The sequence below is a fragment of the Sus scrofa genome, chromosome 16, assembly GCF_000003025.6.
Source record: "Sus scrofa isolate TJ Tabasco breed Duroc chromosome 16, Sscrofa11.1, whole genome shotgun sequence".
Lineage (NCBI taxonomy): Eukaryota > Metazoa > Chordata > Mammalia > Artiodactyla > Suidae > Sus > Sus scrofa.
Genome location: NC_010458.4, coordinates 13,831,283 through 13,851,857, shown reverse-complemented (window position 1 = coordinate 13,851,857; position 20,575 = coordinate 13,831,283).

The window sequence follows — 20,575 nt, the reverse complement described above, 5'->3', positions numbered from 1 at the left end:
AGAGGGAATAATATAATGAACTACAACTCTCATAATGCATCAACAATTACTGACATTGTATAACTCCACTTCCTCTGTCTATTCACAGTATTTTAAAGAAAAATTACAGACATCATATTCTTTTTCAGACAATTACTTCCACATGTGTTCCAATACACATTTTAAAAAATATAAACACAATAAATTATCAACAAAATATACATAAATTAATTAATGTTACCAAATATCAATTTGATGTTGAACTTCCCAAAATTCTTGAAATTGCTTTCTAAAAATTGAGTTATTTGAATCAAGATCCAAATAAGTTTCAGGAGAGGGAGTGGGATGGACTGGGAATTTGGTGTTAATAGATGAAAACTATTACTTTTGGAATGGATAAGTAATGAGATCCTGCTGTATAGCACTGGGGACTATATCTAGTCGCTTATGATGGAGCATGACAATGTGAGAAAAAGAATGTATATAAGTATGTGTGACCGGGTCACCTTGCTGTATAGTAGAAAACTGACAGAACACCGTAAACCAGCTATGATGGAAAAAATAAAATCATTAAAAAAAAATCCAAATAAGTTTCAGAAAACCCATCCTTCTTCTCTGGTTGATAGAGCTCAAGTTTCATCTAACTTATAATCATTTATTTGTTTTTTCTTTTGGTAAAATTCCTTACATTTTGCCTATAATTGAATGCATCCTGCATTGTGTCATAAAATCATATGTTTAACTGTATGATTGACAGATTTACTTGATACTTCAAAAGCACCTCCAGGTTAGTAAGACAAATGAAGAACTTATGATATGCTGTGCCCCTAATTCTGTTTCTACTATTTATCTTTTCTCTCCTTTTTAATGGTACAATCCACTCCTATGCTCAAGAATAACACTTTGGAATTATCATCAGTGCTCATACATTGTCCTCTGGGGACAATGCTTCTGCCAGAAGAGAGTTTTTATTGTGAATCATTTGATTAAAATCAGAGAAAAAATTTAAGAATGCATAAGCCTTTCCAAAAAATATTTTTCTTTTGTCATACAATTTTTTTCTCACATCACCGAGAGCTGGTATGTTGTTTAGTGTCTTACTCTCCATCCTTGGCCCTTCATCACTCTAGAAGATTTAATGTCTCTATGTATTAGTTTTGAACCATTAATTTTATTCAGTTCCTTGACTTTCTCAACTTCAGACTCTTTCATTGAAGTTCAAATATTTATAGCTGTAGTCTTAGCATAAATCTTGTTAAAATACTAACTTCTCTGCTGATGAAAATCTTTAATTCACATAGTGTAATCAGTAATAACTACCTAAGTATGTGTGCATTTTAATAATCCTAGATTTCTAACACATGTACTGCTGCTGCATTTGTAATTTGATCTTATTAAAATATTATCTCATATTTGCTTTCTCCCTAAAGACTTGACTGTCTTTGTGACCTTATTTCCTATTTTTTTCTACTCATACCTTTACTCTGTTTTATTACATAGAATGTATGCTATGATTTTCCTAATAAATACAGGAAAAAATAAGCAAAGTGGTTTAAACGAGATAAGTTTATTTTATTTAACAAAGGGCTGTCAAACTATAGTCAAAGGGCCAAATTTAGCAGGATACCTATTTTGCACACTCTAGTCCAAGAAGGCAAAAATGTCTGAATAATAATAAATAATAACAAAAATAATAAAATTCATCATAGTATGCCTCTTTTGTATTTTTATTACCTCCTCTGAATAACTTCTATTATAAAGTCCATAATATTTGCTTTTTTGCTGTTAGGTTGTATAAGTTGTTTGTATACTCTAGAGATTAAGATTAAGCCCTTGTCAGTTGCATCATTTGAAAATATTTTTTCCCATTCTATAGGGTGTATATATATATATATATATATATATATATATATATATATGTATTCACATTCTATACGGTGTATACACACACACACACACATATATATATAATGGTTTTCTTTGCCATGCAAAAGCTTGTAAGTTTGATTAGGTCCCATTGGTTTATTTTTGGTTTTTTTTCTGTTGTCTTGGAAAACCGACAACCCAATTAAAAAATGGGCAGAAGACCTGAATAGACATTTCTCCAAAGAAGATATACAGATGGCCAAGAGGAACATGAAAATATGCTCAATATCACTAATTATTAGAGAAATGCAAATCAAAACAACGAGGTACAACCTCAAGACAGTCAGAACAGCCACCATTAACAAGTCAACAAATAACAAATGCTGGTGAAGTTGTGGAGAAAAAGATAGCCTCCTTCATTATTGGTGAGAATGTAACTTGGTACAACCAATATGGAAAACAATTATGGAGGTAGCTCAGGAAACTAAATACGTAACTACCATATGACCCATCAATCCCACCTCTGGGCATATGTCTGGACAAAAGTTTCGTTGAAAAAGATGCATGCACCTGTATGTTCACTGCAGCACTGTTCACAGAAGCCAAGACAAGGAAACAACCTAAATGTCATGTCCATCAATAGATGAATGGATTAAGAAGATGTGGTATAAATAACAAGTGCTGGAGGGGCTGCACTGCTGGGGGGAATGTAAACTGGTACAGCCTCTATGGAGAACAGTTTGGAGATACCTTAGAAATCTATACATAGAACTTCCATATGACCCCACAATCCCACTCTTGGGCATATATCTGGACAAAACTCTACTTAAAAGAGACACATGCACCCACATGTTCATTGCAACACTATTCACAATAGCCAGGACATGGAAACAACCCAAATGTCCATCGACAGAGGATTGGATTCGGAAGATGTAGTATATATACACAATGGAATACTACTCAGCCATAAAAAAGAATGACATAATGCCATTTGCAGCAACATGGATGGAACTAGAGAATCTCATACTGAGTGAAATGAGCCAGAAAGACAAAGGCAAATACCATATGATATCACTTATAACTGGAATCTAATATCCAGCACAAATGAACATCTCCTCAGAAAAGAAAATCATGGACTTGGAGAAAAGACTTGTGGCTGCCTGATGGGAGGGAGAGGGAGTGGGAGGGATCGGGAGCTTGGGCTTATCAGACACAACCTAGAATAGATTTACAAGGAGATCCTGCTGAATAGCATTGAGAACTTTGTCTAGATATTTATGTTGCAACAAAACAAAGGGTGGGGAAAAAAATGTAATTGTAATGTATACATGTAAGGATAACTTGATCCCCTTGCTGTACAGTGGGAAAATAAAAAATAAAATAAAATAAAATTGTAAATGACCAACAAAAAAAAAAAAAAAAGAAGAAGATGTGGTATATATACAGAATGGAATACTACTCAGCCATAAAAAAGAACAAAATAATGCCATTTTAGCAACATGGATGGAACTAGAGATTCTCATACTAAGTGAAGTAAGTCAGATAGAGAAAGACAAATACCATATAACATTACTTATATCTGGAATCTAATATATGGAACAAATGGACCTATCTACAGAAAAAGAACAAACTTATGGACTTGGAGAGTAGACTTGTGGTTGCCAAGGGGAAGGGGAGGGAGAGGGATGGAATGGGAGTTTGGGGTTAGTAGCAAACTATTGCATTTGGAATGGATGAGCAATGAGATCCTGCTGTGTAGCACAGGGAACTGTAATCATTTGGAGGATAATGGGAGAAAAAGAATGTATAAATATATTTTATATATATACATATATGTATGACTGGGTCATTTTGATGTATAGCAAAAAATTAATAGAACATTGTAAATCAACTATAATAGAAAAAAATTAAAATCTTAAAAAATAAATTCCATAATATTGCTAAAGTATATGTTTATATGTATGTATGTGTATGTATTTTTATATTATACCTTGAATTTATTTAAGACTTTAGAGCTGGGACTGTCTTTTTTCCATGCATTGCTAATTTCTAATTCAGTTTTCTCAAATGAATCAAGGAATGAATAAATTAGTGAGTATATTCATAAATTAAGCAATCACTTTTTTGGCATCTTCTAAGCATAATATTTGTTTAATATGGTGGTTTTATTTTGTATTTATTTCATTTATTATTAAACTATAGAGAAATCCTATATTATTTCACAGACACTAAAATACTATGATAAACATTTTATATTTTCATTAATGACTAGGCTATATTTACTATTTGCTGATAATTAAAATTTTACATATTTTTAACTTTCAAAGTCCAGGTGAGGGGAGGAAAAATGAGTAAAGTGGATAATAGGTACAAACTTCCAGTTATAAAATAGAAAGTCCTAAGGAAATGATTACAGTGCGGTGACTATAAAATTAATGATACTGCACAATGTACTTGAAAGGAGCTTAGAGAGTTGATCTTAAAATTTCTCATGACAATAATTAAAAAAAATTGTAATCATGTGTAGTTATGAATATAACTAGAATTATTCTGGTGAGTATTTTGCAATATACACATCATTGTATTGAATACCAGAAACTAATATAATAGTATATGTTAAACACACTTTAATTAAAAAAATGTGCAGCCACTATAGAGAACATTATGGAAGTTTCCTAAAGCACTAAAAACAGAGCTACCAAATGAACATACAAGCCTACTCCTGGGCATAGATCCAGACAAAACAATTTCAAAAGCTACATGCACCCCATGTTCATTGCATCAAAATTTATAATAGCCAAGAATTGGAAGCAACCTAAATGTCCATCAACATAGGAATGAATAAAGAAGATGTGGTACATATACACTATGGAATATTACTCAGCCATGAAAAGAATGAAACAATGCCATTTGCGACAGCATGGATAGACCTAGAGATTATCATTCTAAGTGAAGTAAGCCAAAGACAAATATCATATGATATTGCTTATATGTATTCTTAAAAAAAAATGATACAGGAGTTCCCATCATGGCGCAGTAGATACGAATTTGACTAGGAACCATGAGGTTGTGGGTTCGATCCCTGGCCTCACTCAGTGAGTTAAGGATCTGGCATTGCTGTGAGGTCCTGCGTGTAGGCCCTGCATTGCTGTGGCTGTGGCATAGGCTGGCAGCTGTAGCTCCAATCTGACCCCTAGCCTGAGAACCTGCATATGCTGTGGGTGTGGCCCTAAAAAGCAAAAAAAAAAAAAAAAAAAAAAATACAACTAAATCTATGTTCAAACAGAAATAGACCCACAGACTGAGAAAACAAACTAATGATTACCAAAGGGGAAAGGGGTAGGGGAGGGATAAATTAGGAGTTTAGGATTAACATATACAGACTGCTACATATAAAATAGACAACTAACAAGGACATACTGTATACCACAGAAACCATACCCAATATTTTGCAATAATCTATAAGGGAAAAGAATCTGAAAAAAAAAATATCTGAATCACTTTGCTTAACATGGTAACTTCCATATGCTGCGGGTGCAGCCCTAAAAAGCAAAAAAAAAACCAAAAACAAAAAAACTTTAAAAAGCTATTGGTGCATATTTCCTATATGTTAAATTTATGATAGATTTTTTATATAGATAGATTTATGATAGATTTTTGTTTGTAAAAATGATATTTTCTGGTCAAAACAAAATTTATATAAATATACAGAATATGTACATATACACATTTAATACTCATGATAAAATTTTCTATGTTGATTTTTAAATGGATTATGAAATGTTATTATTCTACTAGGAAAATAAGAAAATTCAGTAGCACAGCAACTTCAATAACATCAACTGTTAAAAATGGTGGGATTTTTCAGCTATGCTGCTTGATAGAGTGGTCACTAACCATAAGTGCCTTTTTCTAAGTTTAAATTTAATTGATATAAATTAAAAATTTATATTCCTAAGTCATACTAATCACATTTCATATGCTCAATAGCCTTAACTAGCAGCTACCATACTGGAAAGGACAGATATAAAACATTTCCATTGTCACAGAAATTTTTATGGGAAAGCACTGTCTAGAGTCCAAGATACTTCATAAGAAACATTTGTTGGAGGATGTGGGAAAGTGTCTGTTTACAAGGTGAATTTTTTTTAGGTTGGAGGTCAACAAACTACTAGTAGAAGACCAAATCTTACCCACTGCCAGTATTTGTATGTCCTGTAAGATAATGGCAGACATTTTGGCAGGGAGGTGGCACTTCCTTTTTAAAATGGTAAAAATAAACAAACAAAAAACAATATTATTTGATGACACATGAAAATTATTAGAATTTCAAATTTCATAGTAGATGAATTATTTTTATTAAAACATAGCCCACACATGCATATAAATATTGCTTTTTCTGTGCTACAAACATCATAGTTGAATAATTGTGACAGAGGGCTTAAGCCTTCTCTTTCCTAAAACACTTGAGGATCAGGGTAAGAGAAAGGAGAAAGATAAGTAAAAGGAGGAGGAAGAAGAGCTGGAGCCAGGGAAGGAGTTTTACCTAAAGATTTTCATATTTCCTCTATTATCTTACATGTGAATTATCTCCAGGAAAAGGAGTTATTCACACTGCATTTTCATAATAATATCCAAAATATTGATGATTATTCTTATAAATACGTTTCTTTTATAAAGTGAGAAATGGGACCATTTTGAAAAAAAACAAGAATTTTGAAAATCCAATCAATGATATGGTTTCTTCATCTATTTGAAAAATTACATTGTATAGATTGTCAAATATTAATAAAGCAGAAAAGGGTGAAAGGGGATCAAGTGTATAGTAAGGGATGGTAACTTGATTTTGTTGGTGATAACTTTGTAGTATAAACAGATGTAGAATTAAAATGTTGTACACCTGAAACTTACACAATGTCATATGCCAATTTTACCTCATTTTTTTAAAAAAAAGAAAGCAGAGAATTGCATATAACTGTTTATAAGTATATATATGTATATATGTACTTGAATTATTTTAAAATCAGCAGTGTCCATGGTGAAAATTTAACCTTTCAATACTTTTGAAGGCTCTACAACTACTGAAAACTCTATAATTTTTATTTTGGTTTTAAGTGGTATCTGAGTTTTACAACTAAGAAATATAAAAATAAGATTAATTGCTCTTATTCCCAATGGAAATATCAGGGTTTCTCATTCAGGATCTCTGTTTTAATTGGGAAATTTGAGGGGACCTTAATAAATCAACTCTATACAATGGTGTGGGCTGGAATAGGGAATCTACAGAGGAAAGCACAGCACAGGACTATTCACCCAAGACAGTTCCCAAAGGCTGAAGGAGACAAAGGAATAGAAAGGGGGCATATTTAATATCCCAGAAGCCTTCAGATAGCAGTTAATATGGGGCTCTGACAGCCCAGGCTCTGGCATCTGACTATAATATTTTAGTGTCTAGTGTGAGATGAAGATCAAAATTCTTTGACTTTCTTATCATTTAGGATATAAAAATATATTAAAATTAAGCATAGACATACATAAATGCACGACCATTCACACATGCCCAATTAAACACAAAAGCACATGTACAATACTCTCTAAAAAATAGCAATGCTTCTCAGAGAAAGCAAAGCCTTCATTTATATGACAGAAGAGTTACCTTGATCTAAATGTAAAATCGTATACTCAAATTCTCTGTGCATATAACAGAGAAGCTCTTTATTTTTTTTGTCAGTGTTGGTCCAAATTTGTTCACCCCTGCCTTGAAATTCTTTTCTTTAGTGCATTTCAGTACAGTTTCTCTAGTGTATGTAAAAACACCATTACAGAAATAGAGACCTTTTGAACTCCACATGTTAGGTAATAAAGTCCTCAACTAAGATTTGTATCCAGAGTCAAGATGAAATTGAAATGCAGATGGGAGCACAAGACACATGTTCCCTTTCAAATATGTTTCCTCTTCTTGAAAAGCCATGCTAACATCTAAGAGGTGAGTTGATTACAGTGCAGCTTTATTTCTAGTCCCTGAGCAGCTATTCTGGCCCCCATCTGGAAATACTAACCCCACAAGCTAAAATATCTAGGATCTAGTTGTGAAGTACGCAATATCTCCATGTTTAGCAGGCTTAGCAACCTGTCCTGGAATTACGAAAGACCTCATAAATACATAAACACACATAAACAAGCCCATACACTCTTAGAAGGATATTTTCCCACACAAAAATAATTCATGTTCTAGAAGTGCAGTTTCTGATTCCTCTATCTTGTTTTTAGTTGCAGGGGATCTCTGTGTTGAACACATTATTTAAGTGATAACTTACCATGAATCATTCAAAAGATGTCTTATTTTTATTTTTAATGATTTAAAATTTATGTGTATGCTAAAATTAAAATACCTCCTTTCTCTTTCATATTTAAAAATACCCATATACCTGAATCTCATTCTGAATCAGAACAAGAACAAATAGAAGAAATAAAATTCTTTCTATTTCTTCTGTGATGCTGGTTAATTAAGTGAACGTGCTATTTGCTAGTTATATTTGCAAACAGTGATTATATCAACAAGTTCCCAGGGCAACTCTTTCAGATAAATCAGAGGAGATTAAAAGCTTTGAGATCTCCTTCAGGTTTAAACAATTCCATCTTCCTTCTCTAATTCACTGTCCACTTCTCAATATTTCTACTAATTAGTTTAGAGAAACAGCTTTTTGTGCATTGTTGGGGATATTGCTTTTTAGGAAGATCTTTAGTTATTTAATTAGATGAGGATAGAAATGCAGGTTTTCCAACTACTTCTCCTATTGTCAGTAAATTTGTTCAATAATTTACTTTAATTTGTTCTATTGCAATCTCTGTATAGACAAGCAGAATCCTAAAGATACTACACAATTAATTATGAGCTAATATATTCTATTGAAGAATTTACCAGAAGTTTACAAATTACACAAGTAACAGCCAATTTATTCTTTGTAGTTCCTGCCTAGCATGTGGTTCATTGGTTATCATGCCAAGTCTTTAATGTAGGTCAGATGAAATTATTACCTGAGTTTCTATTCCCACTTGAGACTGAGCCAAATTTAAAGAATAAATGGTAGAGGTGGCTTGGTTTTCATAAATTTTATGTTTTATTAATAAGGCCAGTAATCAAATGTTGACATGCAGAAAGGTCGCCATGGTCCCTCCCTTCTTTTAATTCAATATTTTTTAAATTCTATAATGCTTTACAATCTTCAAAAGTTGCAATACATATGATTTCATGGTCTCTCTTTTTATGGGCATTTGAATGAAGAAGCCAATAAAAAAACTGTCTGTTCTCTTCTGTTTTAAATGTTCTTTAATATATTCCACACTGATTTAGAGGACAGTCCATATGGGGGTAAATACGTAGTTCATATTAATAGCTGATACTAACTTGTCATTACTTTCTACATTTAAACCAGTAAGGATAATACTAAGATATGGATTACTATAGATAAACAAAATAGCTAAAGCATCCTGTATCAATTCGGTACTGCAGAAAAAAAAAAAGTTGGACCACAATTGATCTCTCAAACTAAATGGCGTTCAACAATAACATCTCATGCTCATGAGTAGATCTACTTTAGATTAGCTAATCTAACCACACCCAATTTGAGGACTGCTACTTGCCAAGGACCAGTTTGACTTCACTGCTGCCTCGTATCAGTGTGTTACAATGGTGTTCCCTTTGGGGCTCAAGCTGAAGGAGCAGCAGCTACCTAGGAAAACCTTTTCTGCATAATGGTAGAAGCACAAATGAATGAGAGTATCCATGGAAGCACAATAGAAACTTCTGCATGTATCACATCAGATAAAATTTCATTTGTCATGATCAGTCATATGGCTGTACTCTACCCATAGGCAAGCTGGGAGGATAAATAATCAGTCCAGCTTGCAGTGAAAGCCCAACAAAACTGGAGTTGAAGTGTATTCTTCAAGAACAAGAAGTGGGAGTGAATGCTGATGAGGAGTAATCTAATATACCTCAAAATTTATTTTAAATATTATGTGTTGCCTAAGTATGTTCTGGTTTAGGACACAGAAAATGAAATCTTGATATATATATATATATATAGAGAGAGAGAGAGAGAGTTTGGTAGTATTAGATACACAGAATATCATTTATGTGAAAACTCTATATCATCTATCTATCTATCTGAGTATTGGTAATGCCTAAATTATAAAAATCACTCATTGAAAACTAATATGATTTTTTAAAAAGAAAGACCATGAATTTTGCGATTTTCTATATTCAGAGCTGCTCGTCCTATTTTTAGTTATTCTCCTCAATGAATTTAGGCATTTTATTGATCACCATGGGGAGAAAGTCAAATATAAAGACATGAAATTGACTGTTTAGTATATTTGAAAGTGACTGTAATTTGAAAATTAATTAGAAGTAAATTTTTGAAGACATTTTATACATGGGCATTATTTTTTAAATATCATAATTTGACTAAGTGAGCTGGCCATTTAAATAAAGAGCAAAAACCTTACATTAAATTAATTGTTTATTTTAATCAATGATCAATTTTCAGGAAGTTCCTGTTGTGGCTCAGCAGGTTACGAACCTGACTAGTATCCATGAGGATGTGGGGTCAACCCATAGCCTTGCTCAGTGGATTAAGGATCCGGTATTGCTGTGAATTGCGGTGTAGGAGATGCAGCTCAAATCCCATGTTGCTGTTGCTGTGGCTGTGGTGTAGGCTGGCAGCTGCCTCTCGGATTTGACCTGTAGCCTGGGAACTTCCATCTGCCACAGGTGAGGCCCTAAAAAGCAAAAATAAATAAATAAATAAATAAATAAAATTTCAAACATATCAGAATGAATTGCATCTATTAGGTTTTCATTTAGTAATTATAAAAATGATTCATGTTCATATGTGATCAGAAGGAATCTGATCACATATGCCATTTAAAGTAGTTTAAACCTGGCATACTTAATTTAAAAAATACAAATTCTTAATTACATCTAAGGACTAAATTGAAGGTATCTTAAAGAAAGCAGTCTGTCACATAGCATAATGATAGTGAATTTGGTAATATTAGATACACAGAATCATTTACTTGAAAACACAATTTATAACTGGAAAAAATGACTAAGAATTTCATGTTGCTAATAACAAATCATGTCATTTAAAAATGTAATGTCATTACTTCAAAACCTCCAGCCACTTCAATTAAAAAAATGCAATCTGTTAATAATCCAGATGTTACATTTTAATTACATCAAACATCTGGATATTTTAGAACATCTGTTTGATTCTGTTTTATAACATCCAATTTTAACTTTTAAATTTAGCCATAGCATTTGTCTATTAAGAAATATGGGATGTGTGCACATACACACATATCCTGGGAATCTTTCAAATAGATAATTGCCAATAAATTTAATAAATTCCTAAATACTATAGTATGTGAGATAACTGATGTTATCTTATAGGATGTGAATAATATTGAGAAAGGTTAGAGAACTAAGATATGAGGCATGAATTGCATTTCTAAATGTTTTCTTCAGAGTAGGCCTAATGAAGGAGGGGACATTTGAACAGTAAGATGTAGGTAAGCATAACATAGAGATTGGGAATGAGAGAAAGGCAAAGAATACATCTAGTGTGCAAATGCAAAGGCAAAAGTGACCCAGGCATGTTGTCCAGGCCAAATAACCAATGGAACTAATAGGTCAAGAAAGAAGCAAAATTAAATACAAAATGTATATTTTGCTGAAGAGTATGATTTTAACTGTTAGTATATGATCAAATATCTCTTATAATTTACTGTATTTTTTTATTGTAAACAGGAGTAAAAAACCCTGCAATCAGATGTGATTCTCAAATTTTTATAAAGATATTTATCATTAAAAGTTGTGCTAATTATAGGGTTGTCCCAAATTATTTATTTGGCCACACCCATAGCATATGGAATTTCCTGATCACAATGGATACTACCCTGCTGCACCAGGCCAGAGATTGAACCCATACCTCTCACAGTGACCTGAGCAGCTGTAGCTGGATTTTTAACCCATTGCAAAATAGCAGGAACTCCATGCTTGATCCAGTTTAAATACAAAAAGGAACCCAAACCTGGAAGATCATACTTCTTGATTTTAAAACTTACTACAAAGCTACAGGAAACAAAGCTACAGAAAACAAAGCAATACGTCTATATGACAGACATATAGACCAGAAAAATAGAATAGAAAGTTCAGAAATAAACCTTTGAATATATGTTCAAAAGATTTTTGACAAGGGTATTAAATAGGGGCTGGACAGTCTTTTCAACAAATGTTGCTGGGACTGCATATCCACAGGCAAAAGAGTGAAGTTGTATTGTTACCTATATCACACACAAAAACTGACTAAAAATTGATTCATGAACTAAATGTAATACCTAAATCTATACAACTTTTAGAAAAAATATACAGCAAAATTTTCATGACATTGGATATGGTAATGATTTCTTAGATATGACAAAAGGTACAGGCAAAAACAAATAAAAATAGATAAGTTGGATTTCATGAAAATTAAAAAATTTCTGCATTAAAAGATACTATCAACAGAGTCAAAAAAGAACCAACAAAATGGGAGAAAACATTGACAAGTCATATGTTTCGAACAGATTTAATAACCAGAATATAGGGAAGTCCCCAAATTCAAGAAAATCAACAACAAAAACAAAACACAATCTGATTTAAAAATGGCAAAAGAATTGAATAAACACATCTCTCCAAAGAAGGTATACAAATGGCCAGTAAGCCATGAATAGATGTCCAAAACCCTAATTGCTAAGGCAATGCAAATCAAACTACAATCAGATACCACCTCATATCCAATAGGAAGGCCATTATCAAAAAACACAACAGAAAAATAACAGAAAATGTGATGTGGGAAAATTGGATTCCTTTGGACACTGTTGGGAATGTAAAAAGGTAAGCTGCTGTGGAAAACAGTATGGTTATTCTTCAAAAACTTAAAAATAGAATTACCAAGTGATACAGCAACTTCGTTTCTGAGTATATAATCAAAATAACTGAAATTATGATCTGGAAAATATATTTTTACACCCCTGTTCATAGCAGCATTATTCATAATAGCTAAAGTATGGAAGCAACCCAAGCGTGAATCAACAGATGAAGATAAGCAAAATGTGGTAAAAATATGCAATGGAATATTATTCATCCTTAAGATGAAGACAGTTTGGATCTGTATGTGCTACAACATGGATGAAACTTGAGAATATCATATTAAGTGAATTGAGTCACAAAAAGACATATACTGTATGATTACACATCCATGAGGGCCTCAGAGTGTGTCAAAATTAGAGACAAAATAGAATGGTAGTTGCCAAGGGCAGGGGCAAGAAGTAATACTGAATATTTATTGATTGATACAGAGTTTCAGTTTTGGTGGTGATAGTTGCACAATATGAATGTACTTAATAACACTGAACAGTATCAACACTTACAATAGTTAAATATAATAAATTTTTTTTTTTTTTTTTTTTTTTTTGGCCATACCAGTGCCATGTGGAAATTCCTGAGCCAGAAATCAAACCCACGTTATAGCAGTGACCCAAGCTGCTTCAGTGACAAAGCTGGTACTTAACCTGTTGCACCACAAGAGAATTCCAAAGATAGTAAATTTTATGTTGTGTGTATTTTACCACAAAAACTGGAAAAAAAAAAAAAAAAGCCCACACCCTATGTATAAATAATTCTAGATTAATGTGAAAATGTTTACTATCTCTGCCCTATCCCCACTTCACTCTGGGTCTCTGGTATCTCAAAAGTCCCAGGCAGGGTGTGTATTTTCAATAACTATTGTTGAAATAATAGAGTTGGATTAATTTCTAGTTTTTTTTTATAGAGACAATTAGGCTTATTTTGCATATTTTCTCTTCAAATGCATCTGGTTAATGCTAATCGAAGTAAAAACATCTGTAATAAATTTTTGAAAATAAATTCACCTATTCCATCGAAAGATGAAATTACTTAAAATCAGTCTGTCCTGTTCAGCAGTCTTTTGTATCCTTTAAAAAAATGTAGAAATACATTTTGCAAAATAAAATGTGCATACTGTTTTTCAAATAAAAGAGTGTAGTTTCTTTCCAAAACAAAATATAGCTAAGGATCACTGATTGACCCTAAATAATGAAGGACAATAAGTTAAAAAGCTTTTAAATTAAATTCAAGGTGTCTGCTTTAAAAGCAACATCAATTCAACAGATACTCACTGAAGTTTAACAGGTATCAAATGCTATAACAGTTCTGAATCTCTTTAGATAATAAAATAAAATAAAATTTTCTGAAAGAATATAATACTATGGCATTAATTCAATAACCGTATGTAGAAAGATGTACAGAATACAGTGTGGCATATATTAAGGGCAGAGCCATCATATATGTGTATTAGAAACTGCTTTTTAATAAACATGGGTCATAAGTTATTTTGTGTACTGAAATATCCATATATCCACTAAAATATATAAATTACTTTTATTTTTACATATAGTAGAGCTTCATTGCTCCTTGGATGCATTCGGTTTCAGACTGAAACCAAAACATTTTGAGTAACAGTGCCTAATGGCAAGTTTAATTTTGCAGCTTTAAGGTGAACTCATCAATAAATGCAAGACACCATCCATCATAGTTCAGCAATACATTGAACCTATACATAGATGATTTTAAAAGACAAGTAGGGATGGATTATAGGATAAAGAGAAACAAAAATAGTTTTTGATAAAACATTTTTATTCATGGATAAATACAAAACAAGATCAACAAAATCTGGTAAACAAATGTGGAAAAAGGATTTATCATGGGGATGCAGACATTTGGAAGTGAATTACTGTAAGAAGCAATGCACTTTAAAGTAATCATTGTATTTGTCCACAGTGGTTAAAAATCACAGACTCTGCTCAGATGGCTAAGGTTGAATCAGCACTACAATTTCAGAGTATGACCTTAGACAATTTACTTAATCTCCTGGCACCATCTTTGAAATAATCATGTACATCATATGGTTGTGCAGATTAAATGAGCCCTTGTTCAGCACAGTGTCTGGCAAACAGTAATTTCTAAATAAACATTAGCCATTATTTTTAGTAATATCAACAGATCAGAAGGTGTATGTATAAAACAGGAGCTAAAAATCAAAGGAGACAAATGGCTAAGCACTTAAAAGATCAAGGGAAAGGGAGATGAGATTTTAAAAAAAAGATTTAAAATAAAATATAGTCATAAAAGCAGGACTTAAATAGCTTTTAGAATATTAAAGAGTAGAACTGACACCAGGGAAAATTGCATTTGTGAAGTTTTTTCAAGGTAGAAAAAAAAAAGATGGAGATAAAGATGACGAGAATTGTAAGCATTATGGCAAATAATAGAGAAGGGAAAATTAGTGTGCTTAATATGACCAGATAATATATCACAGTGTTTATCTGGGTGATTCCAGTGTATTTTTCTCTCCATCAGCTCCCTGACAAGGGTAACTGTTCCCTTTTCAAATGAACACCAAAGGAGTAAATTATCCAGAAGTTTTCAGGCTCAGGTTCCAGTCTCCACAGCAAGTTTTGCTGTAATAGCACAAGGATGTAACCAGAGCTAGCAAAAAGTGGGAGGTATGTAAATCTGTACAACTATTATAGAAAATAATACGGAGGTTCCTTGAAAACTAGATATAGAGTTATCATATGATCCAGCAATCCCATTCCTGGGCATATATCTGGATAAAATTTTGATTCAAAAGGATATGTTCTCCCTTATGTTCATACAATAGCCAAGACAAGGCAACAACCTAAATATCCACTGGCAGATGAATGTATTAAGAACATGTGGTACACATACACAATGGAATACCTCTCAACCATAAAAAGAGCAAAATATGCAGTAATGTGAAAGCAACTAGAGATTCTCATACTAAGTGAAGTAAGTCAGAAAGAGAAAGGCAATTACCATTTTACATTACTTATCGTGGAATCTAAAATATGGCATAAATGATCCTATCTACGAAACAGAAACAGACTCACGGACATAGAGAACAGACTTGTGGTTGTCAAGGTGGAAGGGAATGGAGGGGGTGGATTGAGAGTTTGGAGTTAGTAGATGCAAACTGTTACATTTAGGATGGGTAAGCAATGAGGTCCTGCTGTATAGAACAGAGAACTATATCCAATCACTTGTGATAGAACATGATAGAAAATAATATGAGAAAAAGAATGTGTGTTTGTGTGTATATATAAATAAAATCAGATCACTGCTTGAAATTAAAAGAACATTATAAATCAATTATAATAAAAAATAAAAATAAAAATAGGGAATTCCAGTTGTGGCTCATCGGAAGATAACCCAACTAGGGCCCATGAGGATGAGGATTAGATCCCTGGCCTTGCTCAGTGGGTTAAGGATCCAGCTTTTTCCTAAACTGTAGCGTAGGTCACTGACACTCTGGTTTAGGCTGGCAGCTGTAGCTCTGATTTGACCCCTAGCCTGGGAATATCCATACGCCCACAAAGTGGCCCTAAGAAGCAAAAAATAAATAAATAAATAAAAAATTAAAAAAAAAAATTAAGATTAAAAAAAGAAGCCCTATAGAGCCAGGTGGGAAAGAAAGGGCATCCTGATTGGGCAAAAGAAAATGTGCTGCCTGTGATTCAATGAGAGTGGAGGAGTGAGATGAATGTGACCCAGACAAACAAAAGATTTTAATTTTTATTAAATTTATTTTTTTATTAGTTTCTCCTTCCACAATTTTCTGCCTTCCATTAATGTGATTGTTTTTATTTACAATTTTTTTCCCTCAATTCATCTGAAAGATGTACCCATAGGAGAGTAGGACAGTTACGGAAACTGCATCTCGGTTGCCTTCATTAGGAAAATAGGTTGGGAGTTAATTTGTTATAAATTTTAAATTAGTTTAATGCAAATGAAGTACACATGGAAAACAGTGAAAAATTTTAGTCACTATTATCTTGTCCCATTTCATATTTGGATTTGTTTTAAATGTATTAGAAATTGATGCTTTAACCAGCGAATAGAAAAACAGACTGTTTTAATATGATAGAAATGATGTATTTGTATAACAAAAAAACCTTTATATATGCATCCAACAGACTAAAAAGATTGGCTTTTAATTTATAGTCATTTTACCTTCTATCTTGACAAAATGCAGCATATCGTTAATAGGAATGATGATTTTCCAAATGACAACTATATTCACAAAGGAAATTATATCTATATATCTATATCTATAGTTATCTATGTATATTTATATAACTGACTATAGATAGAAGATAGGTAATCTATATTTATATTAATCTATAGGTTGACCTACATAGAGACTGATATAGAGATAGACATAGACTGAGTTATAGACATACCCTAAGTGTTACAGGGTTTGATAGTAAGATGTATGGATATATTTTTCAGTGTACAATTTTATGAGGATTTATTTGAACAGTAAGTAATATTGGTACACAGGTTATCCTGACCAAATGCATGTGGATGTAATAGTAATAACATATTTTTTTCATTTTCCAACTTTACCCTGGTAGTAATTTTGATACTTAGAAAGTTAAATTGTTTTAATGGGTTGTTGAGGTCTTCTTTAACATTATAAGAGAACTATGTTAAGTAGTACCCTAGAGACCTAGTGATTAACACTCTTATCTTCACTAAGAGTCAGTTCATTTAGAATTCTACCTCCCTCAATTCCAGTCTGCTCAAACCCATACATGCTGAATAGTGATAATTCATGTTCATAAAACTCTGAGGAACCTGAGACTCCAGTGTACTTTCTGACTCTTCCAAAGAATAATAATGTGTTTAGCACTGAGCTAATTTCTATTATGCTTTAAGACTTTTCACATAGTTAATACCCATATTCTCTAGAAAGTATAATAATTAGCCAGGACTTCTCATACCTCCTATAGCATTAATGGTAATTAAATTTACTGTATGAAGAATTAATTGGAATTCTGTGCTTAGTAAAATCCAGTGTTATTTTATTTTAAAAATGCCTTGGGCCGGTTTACTTAACTTTTGCCGTGTTGAAATTGTTTTCATTTTTACAGTTGTAGTATTGATATACAAATTGCTGAGGTAAGGTCCTTAACATGAAACAGGAATGAATAAATGAGTACAGTTGCTCTAGTTGTTGTTATACCTGCCATTCTACTAATAACCTTCACTGGCAGAGATGATGAAAACAGTGTGGTCTAGTGGAATAAACATCACACTGTTTTATAGCTGGTCTATATTCAAAGTTTAAATGTCAAATTTATTAGTTGAGTTCAGAGTTTTTTTTCCCTTATCTAAAATAGGATTATGGAAGTTCTGTGCTCTATAAATATATTTACACATGAGAGGAACTGGTAATTTATAACAGCTTATATAGTTACTCCTATAGTTAAAAAAAAAAAAAAAAAACTGATGTAAGCCAGGCTTGAGTACTGAACAATTTTTTGAATGTATATATAATAAGCATGCAATTATAAAGTTTAAGTTCCAAAAGGTATGCAAATACTAATTGCCTTAAAAGTGAACTCAGAAGTTTATGAAACTAAAATGATGAAGTATGCATCTAAAGGAAGAAAGGATCTCTACTTCTTTTGTACAGACAATTCTCTATCTATAATGAGAATCAGAAAGCATTATTTTTGTTTTGAGGGGAAAAAATAAGGTTATTATTTGTTGAAATGCCATTTTTGCTCATTATATTTTAAACAATGTAATCACTTTGTGAAAAGTTGCCTATGTGCTCAACAATTAATATACTTACAGTTTTGATGAAGATAGTCATAAACTAGTCTGCAATTACAACAATTGTTTGATTTTAAGAAAACAAAATGATTTCATTTTGTGATGAGTGTCAAGGAAACACAGTATGATAGCTTGTTTAGTTGAATACACAATATGCAAAATATTTTTGTTTTGAATATTGTTGACTTGTAGAAAAATAATAAATTTTCCAAATGCAGCTGTTCCCACAATTCTACAATTCTCAATGCAGAGTAATGAAGATTAAATCAAAGCATACATTAAAAATAGTCAAATTATTTTCATCTACAGATATACATACTTAGTTTTTAAAGGGACTATAATTACATACAGAATGCTTATGGCCTTTTAAATTATATTGTTATAATTTTAATTAAGGAAGCATAAAAAATTCAGTAATAGGTGTTTTTCTTCTGATAACAGATAAAAATGTCACTAAAATTCATGCTGTCATTATTCTATATATTTGCTGGCAAAATAGCTATGTCCTTTAGCTATACTCTAGGGTCAACAGATGACATGTTTCACGGTTCTATGTACAGTGATTTATCCATCACAAAACAAGTCAAAGTCCAACTTTCTGTATGCAGCAATAATATAGAAAGAGGTTTGGCCTCTAAACTCAAAAGAAATTTCAGTATAAATTACACAATGGTCAAATGATGGAAGAACATTAAATGGATTTGAGATTGCAACAAATCTAGAAATCAAAAACAGTATAGCCATAGAATAATCAAATATTTTTCTTTCAATGATGCCCAACACTGCAAAATTAATTAGGTAACTAAGTGGCATTTTTAGTAGTGTATGGGCTCAGAATTTCCTGATTAAGCAAAAAATCCATTACTTTAAACCATAGCATACTATGTTTAGGAAAAACATTACCATTATAATCTATAGTAGGTTCAGGAAGGGGGGAAAAATCGTGTTAATCTCCAGGGTTATGCTATTGAAATATTGTACTGCAAAGGAATCAAGCCCAACACATAGTTAATACATGTTTGGTAATTAAAACAAAACATAGAAAGGAATTAAGTAAATGTATGTAAGTATGTCTTAATAAAGAATCTAAATCTTTCATTCAACTCTCTTATTCAATTTCTCTGTTTCTCCATTCATATTCCTTTTTTTCTGAGATGAAGTGCATCAGAGGGAAATGGAACAGAAACTTAAATATTTACCTCAGCTAAATGCCTGAATAATTTGGCAGAGTTTTGTTGTTGCTGTTTTTTTTTTTTTGTCTTTTTGCTATTTCTTGGGCTGCTCCCGAGGCATATGGAGGATCCCAGGCTAGGGGTCGAATCGGAGCTGTAGCCACTAGCCTACGCCAGAGCCACAGCAACACAGGATCTGAGCCGCATCTGCAACCTACACCACAGCTCACTGCAATGCTGGATCATTAACCCACTGAGCAAGGGCAGGGACCGAACCCGTGATCTCATGGTTCCTAGTCGGATTCATTAACCACTGCGCCACGATGGGAACTCCTGGCAGAGTTTTTTGTTTGTTGTTTGGTTGTATATGTTTTGCTTTTTTTTAAACAATGGATGGCCTTACCATCAGAGAATATGGCTCCAAAGCATTGGTTCCCCTAAAATGGCTATTTAGAATAATCTAGGAAATATTAAAAAATTCATATATGGGAAAGAATACATTGCTAAAATTAATATAAATTTATATTTCAGTATAAATCTATCTTCAGGGAAACAGGACTCACTAATAAAATAAACTTAGAACAGCAGACTATAGAATTTCCTTTGTGATATCAATGTCAGAAAAGATCCAAGAAAGACTACAATTATGTTAATAGTTTATAAATTAAAGTGGAGAATGGAAATTGAGGACTGAAGGTGAATTAACTTAGTGTTGATGGTTTCTCTTATAAATAGTGTATGCTCTGTACACCAAAGAAGGTAGAGTCTTTAGGAGGTGATCATGTTA